We start from the raw sequence: 22,035 nt of genomic DNA, 5'->3' as shown, positions 1-22,035 counted from the left end.
CTACATCAATATCCCTCCACTTTCAAACATGGTTTGTTAGGACTCTCTGAGGTGAGCTTTACAAAGAAGAAGAGGCACATATTTTATTTTAGCTCATTTCTAAGTGCTTAATTATCATAGAATAACCCATAAAACCTCAATCCATCAGTTTCAGTCCTTTTTGTCATCTCATATTTTCAACCCAAACTTACTTAAGCACGTGAAATTCTGGTACTGGTCCCATCATCTTAGCTGACCTGAACGTCTGACTCTAATCTTGTTCCCAAATAAATCCAAAATTCACAAATGATCTTTCCTTGTATCCAAGACCGTGGGAGGCTGAGTGCAGTCGATGTGTTCTGAGCATACTTACTGCTAAAACCAGGCAGCTGGGCACAAAATACAAAAGATACATTGCACTCTTCCAGTAAATAGAAGTGTGTTCACCATCCAGTTTCACCTCTTACATTCAATGACCCAGGCTATAAAAAAAAAAAAAAAAAGGGCTAGGATGAAGCCAGGTTCAACAGTTCCTGTAAAAGACATAACACTGGTCATTCAGGCATGCAGAACTCAAGAGGATCAGATAGACAGAGGACAAGAGCGAGACGGAGCAGCCAGTGAAAAGGGTATTCACAGAACCTGGTGGAGGAAGAAAAGATGGATAGATGGACTTGGGATCTAATTCCAAAGGTAGTGCACATTGAAGTAAACAAACATCAGGAAAAATACATCCACAGTCCTCCATTCCTTCAGCTCTGCCAATGCAACATCGTATATAATCTATACAGGATCTACTGTACCCCATTTCACATTATTCATTCCTGTAGCTTTTTGTTCCTCAACTATATCAAATCCTATTTGTTCTGTCTCTGCTTTGCTTGGTTGACAAGCCTCAAATACTCCAGCTCTCCCTTTTATTCCTTCTCTCTGCAATATCTTTTTTAAAGAAGTTTTAAACTCATCTGAATACATTTTTAATATGGGATCTTTCTGAAGTGAATAAGATTATTGTGATATTCTTCCTGGCCATATAAGCTTCATATCCAAAATAGTCACATGTCCACAAGATATATACCACATTCCCAAGAGATCTGAGGAAGCACTGAGTGGGGTTCACATGCAGGTCCTGACATTTCCTCAAGCCCCACCACTGAAGTGAAGAATGGATTTAGACTGGGCAAGGCTTCTGATAGGAAGACCAAATGCAATACTGATGTCTTCTTCCTAATGCTCTCCTACTAGCCCAGTATTGTCACTGGTCACATGCTGAACCCCGACATGGAGTCATTCCTGAACTGCTCAGGAGCATCAGGGCTTGGCTGACTTGTAAAGTAACATCTTGATTCATTTCTCTTCAGTAATTGGTGCTGGAGAACTAAGTTTACCCTCATGAATCTTTTAAAAATATGACATATGGTTCTACACCTCATCAGCTGAATACAGCACAAAGGCATGAATCTCTTGTTCAATATCTTTAGGTTCAAATACAGTTTTCATACCTTTATGAACTGGGTAATTTGAGAGAGAGGTGTATAATCATTTTTATTGCATGATCTTTTCTCCTCTACTCCTCCTTTCCCAAGGAACATGACAACTTTTCCCCTGACTTTCTCTTTAGTAGATACTACTTTTATTGTTGTAACTCATTGCAAATTGTCACTGTCAGAATCCTGCTACTGCCACCAACAGTCACAGGTGTAGTCAACTGTATTTTAAGCACCTTGATGTATAGATCTAAGTTGGTGAATCTGATTCCTTGAAATGTTGCCATCTGAAGAGGCATGCATAAGAAATGAGTTGATGTCAAATAACAAACTAACATAAAAAGAATAAAAGAAAAAAAAACATATTAAAAAAAATCAAAATATTCATTATTTGCCAGCCGTATAGAAGAGGTCTGGAGAACATCCAAATCTAAAACTTTCCGTAGAAGTCATGACACCCTTCACCTTCAAGCTGCATCACTGTTGCAATATTGGTCAACAAGGGTTTAAAGCCATAAATCTTCCTTTGAAGAAAAAAAAAAAAAGAAAAGTAAGTATCCACAGTAACTCTAAAGATACCTTATTGCCCCAAACCATTAAAAATAACAACTCCACCCATCCTCTTCTGTTTGTACAATTCACTTATTGGAGTTTGTTGTGGTTTAACCCCAGCCAGCACCTAAGCACCACCCAGCCGCTCGCTCAATCCACCGGTTGGGATGGGGGAGAGAATTGGAAGAGTAAAAGTGGGAAAACTCTTGGGCTGAAATAAAGACAGTTTAATAGGTAAAGCAAAAACCATGCTCACAAGCAGATGTTTAGTCATCTCCAGGAAAGCAGGGGTCCATCGTGCTTATCAGTTATTTGGGAAGACAAATGCCATAACTCCGAATGTCCCCCATCTTCCTCCTTCTTCCCCCAGCTTTATATGCTGAGAGTGATGTCATAAGGTATGGAATATTCCTTTGGTCAGCTGGGATCAGCTGTCCCAACTGTGTCTCCTCCCAGCTTCTTGTGCACCCCCAGCCTGCTAGCTAGCAGAGCGGTCTGCAAGGCAGAAAAGGCCTTGACTCTGTGCAAGCACTGCTCAGCAATAACAAAAACATCTCTGCATTATCAATGCTATTTTCAGCACAAATCCAAAACACAGCCCCAAACTAGCCACTGTGAAGAAAATTAACTCTCTCCCAGCCAAAACCAGCACGGAATTGTATGTCAAAATACTGCAGTACACAGCTTTGTTCGTAGCGTTCCCAGATCAAACAGGAAAAGGATGTCATCCTTTAAACTGTGTGAATGAGAAGCAGATTAGAAAGCTCTAAAGCTAAAAAAGATCTAGAATCTATTCAGAGCCTTGTTTCCTTCTTTAAAAATGGTTTATATGCATTTGGAAAAAAGTTAGGGAGCTGCTTTCTGCAGTGAAAAGAACTGACAACTGGAGAGAGAGACAGAGACAGACAGAGAAAAGAAGAAAGAAAGGAAAGAAGGAAGAAAAGAAAAAATAAGGAAGGAAGAAAGGAAGAAAGAAAAGAAGAAAGAAAGAAGGGAAGGAAGGAAAGAAGAAAGGAAGAAAGGAAAGAAGGGAAGGAAGGGAGGGAGGAAGGAAGGAAGGAAGAAGGAAAGAAAGAAAAAGGAAAAGAAAGGAAGAAAGGAAGGAAGAAAGGAAGGAAAAAGCACTTCTCCGCTGCAATATGGGGAACTGAGAAATCTGTCCTGCTGCCCCTGTGTTTGATACAGATATCATATTAGGCAAAGGAAGGAAAGGCAGGATGAATATGTGAAAGTGTAGAGCTGCAGGGAGGGAGGGTTAAGAAGAATCAAGGGGCCATCATTAATCTTCTGAAAGCAAGACTTTCACGTTCAGCAGCATAAAGACTTCCTGTGAATATTGAACTTTCTTATTACATAATACACAGGAAAGGGCTAAGGCAGCATAAAGTGAACACAATGATATTAAGGTGAATATTATCAGAAATTAATACAATACCATTTCAAAGAGATTTATGACAGCTGTATAGCTTTTCAGTGGTTAAATAAAAGACCCTTTTGCACAAAACTGGCTGTCACCTCTGGTAAGTGGAAACACATGCATTTTCATTCCATTGCAAATAACAGAGACATTTTGCCCTGAAATTTAAAAAGCACACCCAATACATCAGTAATCAACCTACATCTAATACTGCATATAGATCTATGGCAGGTGTGGGAGCTTATGTGGAATCATATAGGCATGTGAATACATCCCATTTCAGTTGTAACCTAAAATTTTATGGAGTCACGTAACTCAAGTTATTCACGACGAACTCTCCACTATATTTCTTTTCGTGCATGACTCACATTTCTGAATGCCACCTCCAATCTCTCTTACTTCCCTCCCTACCCCCACCCCTCAGTCTCATCAGCTTTTTCTCTTATGGTGCAATGCAGAGTACAAAGAATAAAACTACAAAGAAGACCGAGATAGGATATTGAAAGGAAAAAAATTGAGGTTGAACACAAGGGCTAACCTCTGCTCGTTTGCTCCCCTCTGCAACGACAGTGTCTAATCTGCAGTAATGTTCCTCAAAATCTAGGTTTCTGATGTGCCATTCACTAGATAGTAAGCAACCACAAACAAGCAACTAACCTTGTCTTTGGCTGAAGGGAGAAGTTTACTTTTGGCAATGGGCAAGTGACAAATCTCCTATCTAATCTGCTAGCCTGGGTGCCTTCACTTCCTTGTCTTTTATTTCCTGAACCCCTAAAGTAGGAGGAAAGCCAGAGTCATTTCACTAGTTACCACTAATCCACAATGTTGTCTTGAGTTCTTGATTGACATTTACACCATTAATTTTACTTCTAATTTTACTTTAGGGTGGGGGGTTTGGGTGGGTTTGGGTTGTTTGTTTGTTTTTTTTAGGGGGGTGAGGGGATATTTAATCCTCAAGACTAGCAGAATCCTTTTCTGTGTTTAGTTTAACTTCTTGCACCTATTCACTCATAGCCCCTCTGAATCATAGGATGTACTTTGCTGCCTATTTACGCAATGGCTGAATCAAATTTATTCACTTCAATGAGGGTCTTCCTTTGATACAAAACCGCTTAGATACAAGAGGACAATCACTGTCATTAAAATTTTCACAGTCTAAAAGCTAAAAATGTTCAAATAACAGTTCCTCTAGCATGTAGCAGATAAAAAGCGTGCTTAACACATTGCTGGAGTCATCTCTTTGAAAGCTTTACAGCATGATTATTTCCCAGCAGCAGGGTATGCAAAGCCTAATAGAAACAATTAAGGTGATATCCAACAGCTCCAGTTGCATTTTGAGGATATCAGTTTGTATTAATCTATTTCCATACAAACAACATTAAAATGTATGTTGGTCTGTCACCCTCTGGACAAATTATAATCTTGGAGATAAATATTAAAATTGCCTTTCAAAAACTGAAGTTCAGATACGGGCAGGGGAAGAGGACTGCCTGTGCCTAAATTCACTAAATAACCAGTAGCATATCCTGCAAAAGAAACACAGTTATCCAGGACATGAAATGTTGCCTCTTGGTTGTATATCATTTCTGATGGCGGCTATCTGTTATAATGGAAAAAGCATCAGTGATGCATCAGGATCTATCTGGCAAGGCACTATGAGGTTCTCAATCACTCGGTCTCTGCAAAGTGACAGCTGTTGCAGTTCATGCTTTTTTCTACAGAAACGTCAATGCGCTGAAAATGTCAGGTTACAGCAGCAGCAAGATCTCCATCTATTTATTCCAAACTGAATATAAGACAAAAGTCACAGCGCAGAATTGACTGCCTCTGATACATTAGATGTGTTTCTCTCATTCTGAAACGCTATCAGTGCCTTTATTTCTTTTTTAAGTAATGCCGTAGCATCTTGATCAAGATCAGAATCATTGTGTTGGCCCCACAAACCTGTGCCAACCTGAAAAGTTTCCATCATGAATCAACCTGTGTCACTTGTCCCTTTTGCTACAGCCAGTGCAGAAAGCTTTCTCTGGCGTGGTGTGACAGGGTTACACCCAGCCTTCAGTGCTGTCCCGCCTGCTCTGTCCTCAGTGCCTGTCCCTCGCTCTCCCTGGGCTTCAGAGATAAGCTGAGACACATGTTCAGCAACAGGGTGAGGCAAACAATGGGAGGCAATAGAAAAAAAAAAAAGGCTGATGGTAGCTCAGGATAGGAAACTTTGTTACTTAGGTTATTCTGGTCACCGTTATCTGATTTTAAGCCATTTTAAGCTTTAGAAATAGCAACATATGCAGAAGCCTTTTTTCAGTTCATAACGGTAAATATAGAAACAGGAGGGTAGGCAGGGAGGATTGCTGTTCACTACATCGTGCTTAGTATATACGGTGAATTTCCATTTTTTTCCAGTGAGGTCCCCTGATAAATATGCATTGAAAATGTGAAGCTTCTCTGTTTTCCCTTCAAGTGGTCCACTGTTACTCATGGAAAGCTTTTTGCTTTGCTTTTCATTAACTGGCTGGTATTGCTTTTCCTTTTTCTTCAAAAAGTCATTATAACCGTCTTTTGAAAGAAGAGGTTTATCTCCACCCACCCCCCCCAAATTAATAATACTTTGCAGTGCCTTCATTTAGAGGCCAGAACAATTTTTTATGTATCCTCAAGGAGAGGGAGGAGAGAGTAAATCAACATTAATGATTCATTTGTAGCCAGCCCTTGGTATTTGAGATTATATTCTAGGAGCGAGATTTTCTTTAAAATAACATATTTAAAGCTGCTACAACCACTAGGGTGTTGATTGTATTCACGTATTTTGTATTCAGCCAACTCCCAGATATGACCCACTAAGAAGAACTACTCAGCATTCTGATATTTCACCTTGTTTATGTTAGGTGGCTGAAAAAAGGAGTGAAAATTTAAAGCAAGAGCATTATACTTACAAACAGCTCCTAAACGTTTTCACCTTCTTTCTTAAGTTGAAGAGGCGGAGAGGAGGAGGGGAATTGGCACTGTCAAAGTTACACAGTCAATCACAACTTGTCATATTTATCAAAAATCCAATGGAAAGAGAAGACCGTGGTGCTGACATAGTGAGCCACCTCAAACAGTCCTTACACAGGTTCAGAAAGATGTGGGGTAAGTCAGGAGCAGACATTGTGAATTCATCCCATCGGTCCATCGTGTAGCGCCTGCAGGACCAGGCTAGAGCTGCCATGCACCCCCAAAGGCAGTACCAATTCAGTTCTAGACTGCACCTTGACAAGGATGCTGCCTGATATGCACAACTTAAGTCAAAACATTGCACTGGCAATTGTCATGTCAAATTTTGCTCTTGATGATGTCAACATGCCCTGTTGTTCCAACAGGACTCTTCCCCAACCTCAGCCTCACTGAACGGTTTAGGATACACTACAATACAGTGTGAAATTAAATAATCCTTTCTAATGAGCGTTATTTGGGAATGCAATGAGCCAAATTCAAAGTGGAGAACTCCACAGAGAATGGGTACAAATCATTTGCTTTTACTAGAACAACAAAATATAAATTAATTTGTAATGAAATACCGTAGAACACTTAGAAGAACATTTATTATTAGCCAGAAAGAGAACTTGTAGGAAGATTGTCAACATTTTTTTCTCAAATTGTACAGTTGAAAATTTCTGATTATAAAAGTTCTTATGGTGTTTTGTTTGAGTATTACATTCACAAAACTTGCTCCATTTGAAAACACCCAACATTTTAATATTTTAATTCAGTTTTCTTTCAGACTGGGAAATTACTTCTGAAAACTTTTTCTATTAAAAAGCTAAACTATTTTCCAGATACTTTTTTATGTATTTCACTTAATTAAAATCATAGGTTTTGACAATAAAAAGTACCTATAATTGCCTATACTGCAAGTTATTTATTTAAAATTTGTTTACAAATTAAAGTCTTCCCTTCATAAGCAGAGGAAAGGATTTCACCTGAAAATGAAGGAATAGCAGATGTCAACGTAGTCATGGCAAATAGAATTTGAAAATAAATGTAGTGCCAACTGGGTTATATTTGTGTAATAGACATTTTCAACAACATTCATTATAATGGATTTTATCAGACAATTCCAGAGTTTTGCATTATTAGTAAGGAATAGTAAGGAATTTCTTTATATATATATTCATGTATTTTGAAAGAGAAAAGCTTTATCAACAATTTTTTTTTTTTTTTTAAGAAAAGACTAGCTTAATAGCTTTTTTACTTGAACCACTTTGGAATCTTAAATCCATTTATAAAATACCAAATAGAATTCTACAGGAAACATTAAGAATCACTGTCTAATTCTGATACTGCATGATTTTTCATACAATTTGTAAGGTGCGAGTCAATATAAAATGTTGTGAATGACTTCAGTGAATCATGCAGCGTATCTCCTCTGAGAAAACGATGAGATGAAGCAGTTGGTACAGGAAACAATCGGGAAATCCACTGAATATTCACTTCTTCACAAAGTCTTATGGTTCCTTTTGAATCTAAATAGCTACAGAGAGCAAACTGAGCATCTTTGTAATGTTTGCTTAGCAAAATGCAACACTGGTGTGACAAAAATAAATAAATGAGGGCATATATTTCCAAAACCTTGAATCCACCAAATTATCCATATTATTTAGAGTTGTAAGCAGAAGAAAAAGCACAAATGGTCACTTGTAAGGTAGGATTTCAGCACATCCTAACACACACAAAAGCATTATGTTTTGGACACGGGATAGGTGCCCAGATCTCTCTTCTGTATTGGACAGGAGCTGCTTAGGCAAGGGTCCAGGCAGACCAGATCAGGCCAGGAAAAGCTTCCAAATAGCTTTGTTTTATTTACCTGCTTGGACTCATTTCTATAGTTTGAAAGAACAAAGTGCGCAGGTATATTATATGCGTTTGATTAAATATCATGCCCCCAATCCTTCATTGCAATGTAGAACAGTTTCTCCCATTGCAAAACCCGCAGAGGTTGCAGTTCGTAGCTGCACCCAGCTCTCTAGGTCAGCTAACATTCCTGCCCACTTCCATAAGTTCTGGCCCAACACAAGCAAAGCTCAGGCTTTCCAGGCGAGGTACTGACATTGCGTTGTCTTGCATGGGCATAAAAAGAAGGCCAGGATGACGTATAACCTAAGCAAGCTTTTCACACACAAATCAGTCAGCGTAGCCAAGCTTCTGTTAGAAATTAATAAAGCCTCAAGCTACTCCAGCACCCCTCCAGCTAGTTTGTTGACCTTTTCAATGACCAAAACTCCCATCAGAGTTTTTCAAGAACTCAGACTACGCCTTGTGATCTGCCTATTTTAGCAAAGGGAAGAAATGAACAGGGAGATGAAAAGCCTAAAGCTCAAGCCAAGGATGCAGTCCTAGTGAGCACAACACCCAGAGGAGTGGACAGGCTGAGCAGGGTGAAGGTAAAGCAAGATTTCTTCAAGCTATTTACAGCACACCACCTGCAAGAAGTGGATACCGACATAGATGCTGGGATTGAGTGCACCCTCAGCAAGTTTGCCGACAACACCAAGCTGTATGGCGCGATCGACACACTGAAGGGAAAGGATGCCATCCAGAGGGACCTGGGCAGGCTTGGGAGGTGGGCCCATGCCAGCCTCATGAAGTTCAACACGGCCAAGTGCAAGGTCCTGCATCTGGATTCTGACAATCCCATACACAGATATAGGCTGGGTGGAGAGTGGATCGAGAGCAGCCCTGAGGAGAAGGACTTGGGAGTGTTGGTTGATGACAAACTCAACATGAGCTGGCGATGCACACTTGCAGCGCAGAAGGCCAATCTCATCCTGGACTGCATCAAAAGAAGCATGGCGAGCAGGTCGAGGGAGGTGATTCTGTCCCTCTACTCCGCTGTGGTGAGACCCCACCTGGAATACTGCATGCCCCTCTGGAGCCCCCAACATAAGAAGGACATGGACCTGTTGGAGCAGGTCCAGAGGAGGGCCATGAAGACGATCAGAGGGTTAGAGCACCTCTTCTGTGAAGAAAGGCTGAGAGAGTTGGTGCTGTTCAGCCTGGAGAAGAGAAGGCTCCAGGCAAACCTTACAGCAGCTTCCTAGTATCTGAAGGGTGCCTACAAGAAAGCTGGAGAGGGACTTTTTACAAGGGCATGTAATGATAGGACAAGGGGTAAAAGCTTCAAACGAGAAGAGGGTAGATTCAGAATAGGTATTAGGAAGAAATTATTTACTCTGAGGGTGGTGAGGCACTGGAACAGGTTGCCCAGGGAAATTGTGAAGGCCCCATCCATGGAGGTGTTCAAGGCCAGGTTGGATGGGGCTTTGAGCAACCTGGTCCAACGGGAGGTGTCCCTGCACATGGCAGGGGGGTTAGAACTAGACGATCTGTAAGGTCCCTTCCAACTTAAACTATTCTGTGATTCTATGATCCTATGGTTGGTGAGAGAATCTACATCAGCTGAACCCAGAAGTGGAATTCAGTGGCCTAAAAACAGGCACCTACCACAAAAGTAAATGTAAAGTACACTGCCTGGTTTCCAGAGGGTTTGGGTCAGCTATAGGTGTTCTCTGTTTGCCATACCTTCCAGTCCTATGTGGATGTCTTGAGTACCCTACAGCATTAAAAAGCTGCATCTAGGCCACTGAATTCCCTCTCATGTTTTGTAGTAACGTTTTAAAGGAATTTATTTTCCTAAGAACTTATCATTTTGATATATTTCATGAGCATTTCAACATTTTATTTTAAAAGATCATTGGAAAGTCTTGTTGGGTATTTATTTGCCAAGGAAACTATAAATTGTACTTTCTTTTCCAGAGACATAGCTGTTGGTCTTGTACAGCTTCCTCGTTTGAGCAGTTGATTCAAGTGGAAAAAAATACTAAGTTTACCACAAGGATTGTGATTCCACCAGGAGAGTTAGTGACACCATGAACATATGCTACATCACTCGAATACTCCCCAGCCTTGCTGCTACAACACCCAGACTTTTAAAATAGCTTTCAAAAGCAAATTTTGATGAAGATGGGGATTATATTGCTTTACTTCCAGCTTTGAAAATGAAGCACATTAAAGAACGAGGGTGCAAAGCCAAAGCTGCAGTTACTGGGCCGTTAATGCAGAAAGACTTTTTTTTTTTTTTTATGGTTGTTGTTAAATATGGTATAGCAAACCCTAAGGCTCCATGTGCTCTAGCCCTGCACACATACTCCTGTGCCATCTGTAACACCCACACACATCCTGTGCTATCTCTCCGGTATCCTACATCATACATCTCCTGGAGAAATCACACCTAGCAAGTCAGACATTCACCATTAAGGAGACTGGGCTGCTCCAGTAACAGTGCCGTGAGTCACGGCTTTCTCAGTGACTGAATCATTTGAACAGCTGCAGCAATCAGAGACCAATACTGCTCTTTGGGAATAGGTAGATTCCTGCTATTTCACAGTGCAGCTTTGTGTTTTTCACTGTGCATATCGCTTTGAGGGGTACGCAGGAAAGGACAGATTGGCTCAGTGCACAGGGGATGTGTCTCATGTATTTGGCTTTTTTCTAAAAGAAGCACTATCCAGTGAGAGTAGGAAGGTCCAACTCTTACTCTTCATCATTTACTATACCAGCTGGCTGAAGCCATTCCCAAAAACGGCACATCTGAACAGCCAGGTTAAGAAGGGATGGAATTAACAACCCAAGTGGCTTTTTAATACAATGCAGTAAGCCATATCTAAGTCTTGCCAAATAAGCAAAATGTCTCTGGTCCTGACAGCCTATTGTACATTTTACACTGGAAATGTTGGCCAGTAGCCACAGTAAGAATGGGAAAAGCTGGAACATTGAAAACACATAAAAAATTATCTTAGGTCTGATCGTCCTTCAGCCTAATGAAACAAAATGTTTTGGCAATCTATTCTTACAGATTAGCCAAGAGCTTCCCTGGCAGCCCAGATTTGCCTTGGCCTCTTTTGTCACCTATACAACATCTCAGCAGCTCCAGGGTGTCAGCAGGCGGGATCCTTTTGAAAGGTACCGGTTGAAACTTATCAGGGAGCCCCAGGACATGCTGTCTAGCAGTTCGAGTGGATTAGATATATGATACTAAGGTGCCTGACAGCAAGTTTTCGGTTACAATGGGGCATTTTCTCCTTAAGATCAGCCACTGTCTGATACGTACATGCAGATACGAAAAAAAATACACACAGACTTATATGTATTTTATATATATACCTAGATATAAAATAGATAAACACACATACATGAAAGACTGGTATCTGTTTTACAAACTATAAAACAACACATACATGGGCAAGCCTTGATTAAGAGCCTGGATAGCACACCGGATTTATAAAGGTTTCTTAGGCAAAAGATGTGTTGAACAATCCTGAAGCAAATCCCCCTCCAAGCCAAACTGGCACTGATGTAATGTCAGCAGAGTCATTTGTATTGTGCAAGAGCAAGAGGGAAGCATGGCTGTCTAGGTTTCTTTGCCTGAGTAAAAAGGAGTAAGTATAGCAGATCTCAGATAATTCTGGCGAGTTTCTCTGTTGCTGCAGAGGCCGCAGAGAAAAGGTACATTGCATTCAAAACTGGGAGCTACCTCTCCCTTTACCAAAATTCTTTCTGAGATATCTTGCATGCCTATATGCATGGAGTTTTCTCCACATTCTTACACTAAATGTAACAGATCCTGATGCCCATGATAATGGTTTTTACAAATTTTTTATACACCGTGATCGCACTTGTAACAACAGAGCTACCATAACGTGTCCAGCCCTTTAATGAAAATAGGTTTGAGGTTCATTCAGGGTTTCTCGACAATGTAAATAATATCAAGTGTTGCCATCCTTTATCAGCAAAATAACTTACTGGTAAAATTTAGCTGTGTGGCAGTCAAAGCAGTTCTCAGAAATATGAGCCATCACTCAGCAAGCTTCCCATTCTGCTTCACTCGCATGAGGCAATGATCCCTATTTTCCATCAGGTTAATGTAGCATAGACAGATGAGTGGAGAGGAAAGAAGAGGCACTGGCTTCCTCCTTCTCATTTTGTCCCTCAGAGATAGAGCCACCTGCTACCTGCATGGGTGGAAGCATGCAGAACAAAGGTAAAATTTCAAGTGCTGGTGCCACTCTCTGCTTTAGTAGCAGAGACCTTGTCCAGGCTCCACAGCTGGGGTTGTCCTGGAAGGGTTGTGCCAGAGGAGCTGCTCAGGTGGCACCAAACAGTCATAGGCTCCCCAGATATCCTCTTTGTCAGATGATGAATTTGCAACACCTCCACCGACATACTGCTCCAGGCAGTCATTTATTTTGCTTGTGCCTAATGTTGGTCCTCCATAATCTTATGGATGAGATTCATCCCTTTGCTCAAGTACCACCTACTGTGAGACGGCCTGTGGTTGTATCCTCTATGTGCAGTCTTCTTACTTCCATGGTGATGTGTACTGCATCTAAACTCTGCATCGAGATAATTGGGAGAGTATTTGGGCATTGTAATAGAAATAAACCATACTGTAACGCCCTGTTCTTTCTCCACTGGCTACAGCCAACAAACAAGATACTGGGCTTCTCAGAAGGAGAAAAGGAACATTCTCATCCCTTGCTATTCAAGCAATTTCATTTTTTATAATGTAATGAAAGATTAACTGGACCAACAAGGCAATAAATTCATTAATCTGTAGCTTTGTGGCTAGGAATGAAATGACAGTTCTGGAGTGACTTCATATACCGTAAAGTGCTCATTGTATATTTTGCCCAAAATCTATTTTATGCAATTGTAAATATAAGAAGACAACTCTGCCCTGAGAGCAGCAGATGACACCCATCACCCTCTGTCCCTCTAGGCTCGCCTACGAGAGGGACAACAACTTTTCTGGAACACCACACTAGTCTTATAAAATATACACTATGGTATCCATTCTAGAAATTAAAAATATACATTTGGCATAATTGAGCTTTTCAGTATCCAAGTGCCCTTTAAGAATCTGGGCCCATGTCATTTTCTTCTTCAAAAAACACAGTACAATTTAGTACAAAAAAGACATTTTCTTCTTCACAGTCAAAAAAGTCTTAAATCCGTTTCAATTAATAGGAAAGTAGAAAAATGTTAACATTGGCATTGTCTAATACTTGTTACAAAGCAGAGAGCAAAGATTTTTTTTTTCAAATTGTGATAACATGATGCTGAGCCCAGTAGCCATATAATAATACTGTAAATACAGGATAATCGACAATCTGAGTAGAATGTAACCCCAGGATAATTATGCACTTCTCTATATCTTTAAAACAAAGCCTTATCCTCACATCTAAAAAGTGGAAGTTACATGGTAATTATTCTTTGAATTACTTCGTAACTGGTAGTATAATTATCAAGTAATCTGCATGAAAATAATTAGGTATTTACATAGTCTTTGCAACGTAATTACAGAGTAGTTGGCTGATTATGCAGCGTGTGCCTTGTAAGAGAAAGTGATACCAAAAAGACAAAAAAACCTATAAAAATACTTGCCATTTCGAGTAAAATGAATTAAATCGGAATAAGAATCTCTCTCGATTTTTCGTGAATGTGTGTGTGTGTGTATACATACATGCCTCTGTGCTTGCAAGAGAAGGTGGAAAACAACAAAGATTCAAACAGAGGCAGAAGAGCATACAAATCACAGCACAGTTAGTTTCCTGGGTGGAAAAAACTTGTAGAGTCCATCATTTTCTAAATCATAAACTTCTCTTGGAAGACAATAAAAAATTTTTCCATAATTCACAGCTGCACTTACCTCTCCATCTCACAAGCACATCTGCATCCAGAGATGCTTAATAGGTTGGTAGAAACAATAAAAGAATACAGTGATTGTTTAAAAACAATTATTCTGGCTGACTTTTACTCTGATTAAGTGTCACCTGAAAAAATGAATTCATGGTATACTTTTTGTTTTAATTTTAAAAACATTATGAATTATCTCTTTTATTTTTTTTAAGAAAAAATATGCTAATAGCAATAGTTCGCTTTTGTTGTGTGTGAGGCAGCCCAATAATTGATTTTGATCCCTGTTATACATCTGCACCTTCTGCTCTGGCTGCACAGTTCTAGTAATATTCAATCATCAGATGCAGATCCTGCAACAATAGAGATTATTTCTTACATAGAAAGTCATTATTTGGTAATCATTTGCATTAAAATAGCAATACAGAGTGAATAGAATGTAAGTACTCAAAACATCATATATGGTCACGAAGTAAATTATAAATGGAGAGGAGCAAGAACATTCCTTGAATATTACACTCAACAAAAAAGCACCACCAACAGAAAAAAAAAAATAAAAGTATGATTTCATATTTGTATCTGTCTCATCAAAGGAAGCAATCATTATTTTTACACTTCTTCCTCTATTTTTCTAGGCCTATCCCATCTACTTCCATAAATATTATGAAATCAATGAGGATTTTCTTCCTATGGATTTTTAATGCCACAGAACATTTATGATCATCTAGGTTGACCTTCTACATAACAGAAACCAACTCATTCTTGTATCCAGTCCAAATTGATGTGTCAGAGCGCACTCCTTTAGATGAGCAGCTGTTTCTCCTCTTTTTGTTTATTTGTTTGGTCTTCAGTCAGGGAATTCCCCATTGTTCTGAAAATGAAATTGTGTAAATGAAATATTAAATATGAAATTGAATAAGGATTTCTATCTACTTTTTTTTTTAACCAACTGAATAATATAATCTGATGGGAACTATATAAACTAGTTTTTAAAATGAATGTATAAACCTCCCACTCATTTCATTATTTTGAATGTCTGAATTATTCCCTAATGAAATATTCCAGCAAAAATACATGGCTAAAGGTTCAACGAATAGCAAACCCATGTTTGATGCACCTCAGATGTCTGGAATGAGCTTTTCCTACAGAGACAAGAATATGTTTCAAGCTAAGTGGGAGAGTTCATGTTTTCCTTCAGCGTTGAGCTTAATTTCACATAGAGGCTAAGGGCAGCTAACAGGGCTGACACTCAGGTCATTTCTTATGTGTAATAATATGGATGCATCTATCTTTTCCAAAATGTACTTTGCATCAGAACTGTGGTCCTTAGGTGGGTCAGAATCTCATCTACTATCTATTTTTTGAGGAAAACAGAGAGAACAAAGGTCGAGATCTACTTACTTATTAGTGTGCCTATGAAATTGATCGATTTAATGGGAGAAAGTTAACCAAATGGCTTGAAAGTTCTGCCCATATCTACCAAACACCTTATTTTACCAACGGAAGAAAATGGATGACTAGAATAATAAGCCGGCTTATATCTTCTGTGTCAGTTGAACACTAGAGGAAAGCACACTCAGCTACTTTAAGAAGCAAGTTTAATTGCAGATGTCTGAAATGTATCTGAACATGATTACCTTTCTGTGTCATTAGAAAACTAAAGCTATATTGTAGGTAAAAAATAGGGTCTTAGTTCAGAAAGAAAAAGAGAGAAAAAAAAAAGTCAAATTTAGCTGGAGCATCTGTAGAGGGACTGAACTCAGTACCAAGTTTCAAGTGGGATAGGGGAAACAACGGGACACATCAACTCCTTTGCACTACAAAGTCTCCATTTCCCATCACTAACTGACTGTGACTAGAGCTCGCCCAAAATACGGGGAAGCTGTTTTTTACACTCCAGGGTGTCACCATGATGAACTCTAGAGCGAATACCCAGCTATGTATATGTATATGTAGCTGCCAGAATGGCAGCTATAAAGCTTTATAAAAGTGTTATTCAGAAGCTGTGGAAACATGAAAACAAACAAAACTTTGTCAAATAGATAAAAAACAGACTATGTGAGTTAAGTTAGCCGGTGACACCAAAGAGTTAACAATACCAACAAGAAAAAAGATTCCAATTCACAGCATGATCAGTATTTTAAGCTCCAGACAGCCTTGAAATATGTTCGTACAAGTTTAAGCCATCAAGTTCCATTTCTGCCAGACAGGAGTTTTTAAGAGCTATTTCCACTTGATTCAATTGATTTACATGATAAACAGCGCCTGAGCTAGGACCAGCCACCGTCTCTTTCTCCAGCCTACACTAGGGAACCCAAGGCCCTCAACGCCTGCATGTTTTTATTCCTTTGTGTTTCTTATTTTTAATGTACATTTCTCTGTTAATTTTTGAATTACTATGGTTAGTTAATAGAAACCAGAGCTATTAACTGGTAGCAGGTTACATAAGGCAAGTTCTCGCAGGCCGAACCGCAGGTTAAATTGGGCTGTTACTCCCCAGGACAAGCCTGAATGGAGGCTCCGCAGGAGCACAATTGGAGTTAAGAGCTCTGAATGCTCTTCTATGGCAAATGGCAGTAGTCTGACCCTGCAGGACTCGTTTTCTCTTGCAGCAAAGTGTGATAAAACAAATGCCTCCCCGATTAGAGGAATTAGTGCTGCCTTGTCTCCTATGTGTCTGTGTCTCAGCCCTACAAGCCAAGTACTCTGCCTCAGGTGCAGACCTACTGTGGATGGGGGACAAGACCTTAAGGGGTCTACCAGACTTTTTCCCACCTGCCCTGTGTAGTTCACAAGCTCCCAAGTTACACGACAGCAGTTGCTGCTCAGCTGCATAGCTTCCCTCCAATTTAGAAGGGGGCTGCACTGCCCTTTGAGGAGCCACACTTGCTGCAACCAGATGATTCTGAGAAAAAGGGCTGTTCCAGCTTGACACTCAGACAAGGCAGGCAGCTGCAATCTTCCATCCCCTCTATTTCAAAGGGGCGCTTCAAACACTGAGAAGGTTTTCATCACCAGGGAATCTCTAAGAAGCTGTGAACTCACCTGGAAGCCTTTTTTTCAGACGGGTCACCTAGAATGTCTCCCTCCTCCACCAGTCACTATTTTCACAAAATCTTTCAAATGCAATTATCTCGGAGATTACATCTTTCCACCCAATCAGACAGCAGGCTGGAAAATTTCCATAGGAAATCAGCCTAAAGAGCACTAGAGTTGAATAAGCTTTTATTGGATGTGTCTGAGTAAATATGGTTCAAGTGGCTTCTGGAATGTAAGATCTTCCTCTGGATCAAGGCATGGTAATTGACTGCTCATCAGCAATCATTAATACTGGGTCAGGTTTCATAACCACACTGCTCATCGGTTTTCACACTGAGTTTATATGCATGCATTTATGCTGTACCTATGCATTAAGAAGCTCACCTAAGCCAAATATTGAAGCCAGGTGAGTAGTCCAGGGTGGCTTTTTTTTTATGTGATTCCTTTATACACCTTCACAAAGTATATTTTCAAATGCCAGCTAAGTCATGTACAGGATATTACAAGCCATATTCAGTCTTGCTGTAAAACAAGGACTCCACCCAAGAGCCATCCACTTAAGCCAAGAATTTCAGCAGCTTCTAGTCTTTGGAAATACTATATGTATGGCTAATCAAACCCCAGAATTAAATTAATGAACAAGTTTTGGTTCAGTCTTTCACTTTCCCCAAAACCTAGTTAGCACAGGTAAGTGAAGGCAGTTGTCCTTTTTGGACTCTCCTCCACCCACCCACCCCACCCCACCCCACCCCACCCCACTCTGCACCTGGCTCATGTTCCTGGCCACTGTGTCCTCCAATAAATATGTATGCTCACAGTCATATAGTAGCCTTGGGTAGCAAGAGGAGAAACTCAGGGAGTTGATCACACTCTGAAGGCATCATGAATGTGACCTACATGCTGTGCCTCAAAATTAAAAAATGAGAAAACTGCTAGAAAGTTCACACTCCACTAGAAAAATATACTTTATCTAATGTTTCTTTTGCTTTTGTAAGACAAATTCAGCAAGCACAATGCGTTTTTGACAAATGCACCTCCCTGCTAGGGTGCAGCCAAAAACTACTGACTTTTTCTAGAGACCTATTTAATCTTCAGGAAAACTCATGTACCTTAATTATCATGGCTTAATTAAGATCATTCTCCTAAGTGTATTAAGCCAAAAAGGGAATTTAACAAGCATATCTAAGGCACTGAAACTGCAAAGCCGAACAAAGGAAAAAATAAATCTAATGAACAACTGGGGATGAATGAATGAATAAAATGACAGAAATGGTTAATGTTCAGTCCAGGACAGGGTGTGATACTTAAAATAAACAAAAGTGCCACAAAAGAATTCCTACCTGCATGCGTTTCCAATAGCTGACTCTGCTGATACTTGCTGGTTTTGTAAGCATTGGCTCTCTGAATTCACTGATAACACCGAGTTAGTAATTTTGCACAGAAGGGTGAGGTATAGGCATTTCCAGCCATATACTTGAGATGACAGATTTATGCAGATGTTGCATTTTATTGCAATCGTATGTTTATGATTTAGGCGTACAACGTGCACTGCTATTACTGTCACGTAACAGGCTGGTGGCTTTTCTTCAGTGAACTCACCCTGCTAACAGGTGTTGATCCTGCTGGGAGATGCTAAGTGATGACTCACTGCAGCAGATGGGGCTCCTGAACTCTGTCCTGCTTGTACCAGAGGTGGGGGAGCCTCCTCTGGAAGACAGGTTCTGCACTGGGCTCTTCTCAGGGAGGCGCACACCAGCCTGGTCAGTCTGTGGAGAGTGGCTGACCTAGAGTATCTCTTATTTTGGTAATAATGCTTGAGAATAAAACGGTTCACAAAAATTGAACGTAGGCAAGCTGTCCTGAAGGAGGCTTCAAAACCTGATTGGTTATATATTCTAATTCGGATGCATTTGTATGTGCTTTCCCTCCCTCACGGGTCATGAATGTCAGGATGAGGTGTACCTAGCAAACCGGTATAAATCCACTGTCTTTGGTTTTACTTGCTGTGCCTGTTATTCAAAAAGTCGTTGCTTGCTGTTGTTTAGCTTTCAACCCACTATCTTTACTTTGCATTACAAGTACAGCATAACTCACCCTTGTGCAGCAGTTTAATTTGAGAAATGCATTAGAATTTGCTTCTTCCCAGTAGGGCAGTGTCATTAGAATAGCATACTTCAAACACACTGCACACACGGCCTTCATATTTTCCCCTAATAGTTTATTTCTACGACACAGCTACCTCCAATATTGTGTCCAACAGTGAAGTATTTTGCAATGATGCATACATATGAGCCAGGCCTTGGGGACAAAAGATGGTTGTTCCAAACTACTAGTAATTGAGAAACAGTGACAAGTGCTAAACTGCTGTGAGACTTCCTCCCTAATATTAAGAACGTGAGTGCACTTTGACTATGCTTTCATAATACTTTTGGACCTTTTTTCAAAGGTCACAATCTCTTCTGACATCATCCCTGAACTGGTCATTCCTGTCTGTCCCATCTCTACCGATATTATATTTTAGTGCCTCCCTTCTTAGACAGATCCATGCTTTCTCCAAAATTATCCACTCCCTCACTTTAATAAAATTATTCCATTAAACACATGGAAACTTGCAAAAAGCTTAAAAGAAGCAAACCCAGCATAGAGGTAACACTAATTAAAAGGCATAAATCCCCAGACATAGAGACAGAAGAGGTTATGCTAGTGTCTTCAACTAGTAGCAGTCTGATCTTAATGTTTTTGGGCTTTGCTTTTTTTTTTCATTCTGTGTCTTCGCATACTGTTGATTGCTGAGCATCAAAAGTAGTTTGTAAGTTCCCAGCAGAGAGGAAAAAGGATCAATTCTGAATTTGTCTTTAAGAGGCACAAGCAATATGTTGGGAACTTCACAAAAACATCTTAAGCTACATGGAAGAGACCAAAAAACTGCCGGCAGATCTGATCAGAGAGTCTTTGAAGCAGTTCAGCTGCTACATATATTCATCACTAAGCTTAGTCAGACATCTTTTGTGGACTACGCTAACTTGTTAAGAGTCCCTCATATGGCACTGTCTGCACTTTATACTGGATTTTCTTAAACAAATGGAGAACCATTACAAAAGAGCGTAACGTTGCTCATGAAAACTTTTAGGGAAAAAATATAACTATATAACTCTGATTTCTTTATGCTAAACACTGAAGATATTTCAGAAATCTCTGCTTGTGTAGAACTGACTGGAAAATAGGCTGGTGGATTGTATGTGTTTGCTGCTGCTGTCGAAATGCAACAGTTCAGTGACATTTGTGGCCAAAATCTAAGATTTGGAAAGCTTCAGCTATTTAGACTGGAGGTCACTGTGTGGATATGTATCGTTAAGCTGCAAGATCTTGTAATATTTCTGCTTGTGCAAATGTACAGCACAGACCCAAGGAAAACCAACATCACCGTGTGGTATATCCACACAAATTTATTGATTTGTAGCCAGTGGTCTGACAACATGAAGGTGAAGTACAGTACTAGGATTTGTGCCGACAGCATTGTTTAACTCAAATTCTGAAAAAAACAATGTTATTGCTAAGGAGCAACTGTGGCCCTTCTTGTAAGGGTTCAGAAAAGAGAGCAAGATCTAAACCGGAGTGCAATCCTTCTCCTATCTCCTCATTTTCCCAAGTGTGGCCTGGGGGTAGTCTTATTGCATCTTCTTGCTGTTCATTGTAAGCAAAGCAAAAAAATGTGAAGTTGATAAATCACGAGCTGCTCTAAATGTCTCTTTTTTGCAGCTGGGTTGGTTTTACTAGGACAGTGGATGTACAGAGTCCACTTTTCCTTTTGTGCTCATATTGATTTTTTATTGATTCCTTAGAATTTCCAATAGTACTTCATGGCAGTCACTCAACCTACAACACACATTTTGAGATAAAATATTAAAATTGAAACTAAAAAAATCTTGAGTAACCTTCTTGTCACCTACAATTAACTAAACCTTTTCTAAGTTTTAATGGATTGTTTTGTGACAAACCAGGCTGTTTAGCATGCATGTGGGTTACTTTATCAGAGTCCTCAGAGTGAAACTCATTTTGTTTTGCATTAAAAAAACAAAAGCATGTAATACATAGCTATTCATGCAAAATACTTCACACTTTCTTAAGCAAAAAAAGGTGATTACAAATTATGCCATTGCCAGGAAAACAAAAACAACAACAACAAAAATAAAACAACCCCCGCAAGTTCTGCATTTTTTTAGAATTCAGTGTACATTAATATTCTGGCCTCATGGTAAGTTTTTTCAAACTCACTAACCCATCTGAATGGTTTAGACACTGCAAAACCCAAAGACTTTCCACTTAGGGAAGGAGTGCAGAACAAGGACTCAAAGATTCCACAGAACAACACTTAAAAATTTGTAAGGGCTAAAGGTTAAAAAAGAGCCATATAAAGATGGCAATACTTCAAATACTTAACAACTGAACAGACAGCCATCACACCATAAACAGAGTATTCCAGGCAATATATAACACTTGAAGACACTCATAATGCCAGTCAATGCTGACCACAAAATATCTTCTTAAATCCAGGAGTCAAAAAGGCCTCCCAGTCATAGACTATATTGCCACAGTCATCCCTTGGTTTGATGGGTAACTGCAGTTATCCATGGGGAAACAGAAAGACTGGCTCTGAGACTGAGGGAAAGGCTTCAGAGACAAAGAAAGCAACAGGATTCTTGGGACAAGAAATAAAACAAACAAAACAACAGAGGCAGGAATGAGATCAAAAGGTCTAAACAGAAGTACAAGATGAGACAAGAACAGCCGTCTGGACAGCAGCCACACTTCTGCAAAACATTTCTTAGC

Source organism: Vanellus vanellus (genome assembly GCF_965231255.1).
Source record: "Vanellus vanellus genome assembly, chromosome: 1".
NCBI lineage: Eukaryota > Metazoa > Chordata > Aves > Charadriiformes > Charadriidae > Vanellus > Vanellus vanellus.
The sequence above is the reverse complement of the archived record's forward strand: the minus strand, read 5'-3'. Positions refer to the sequence as shown.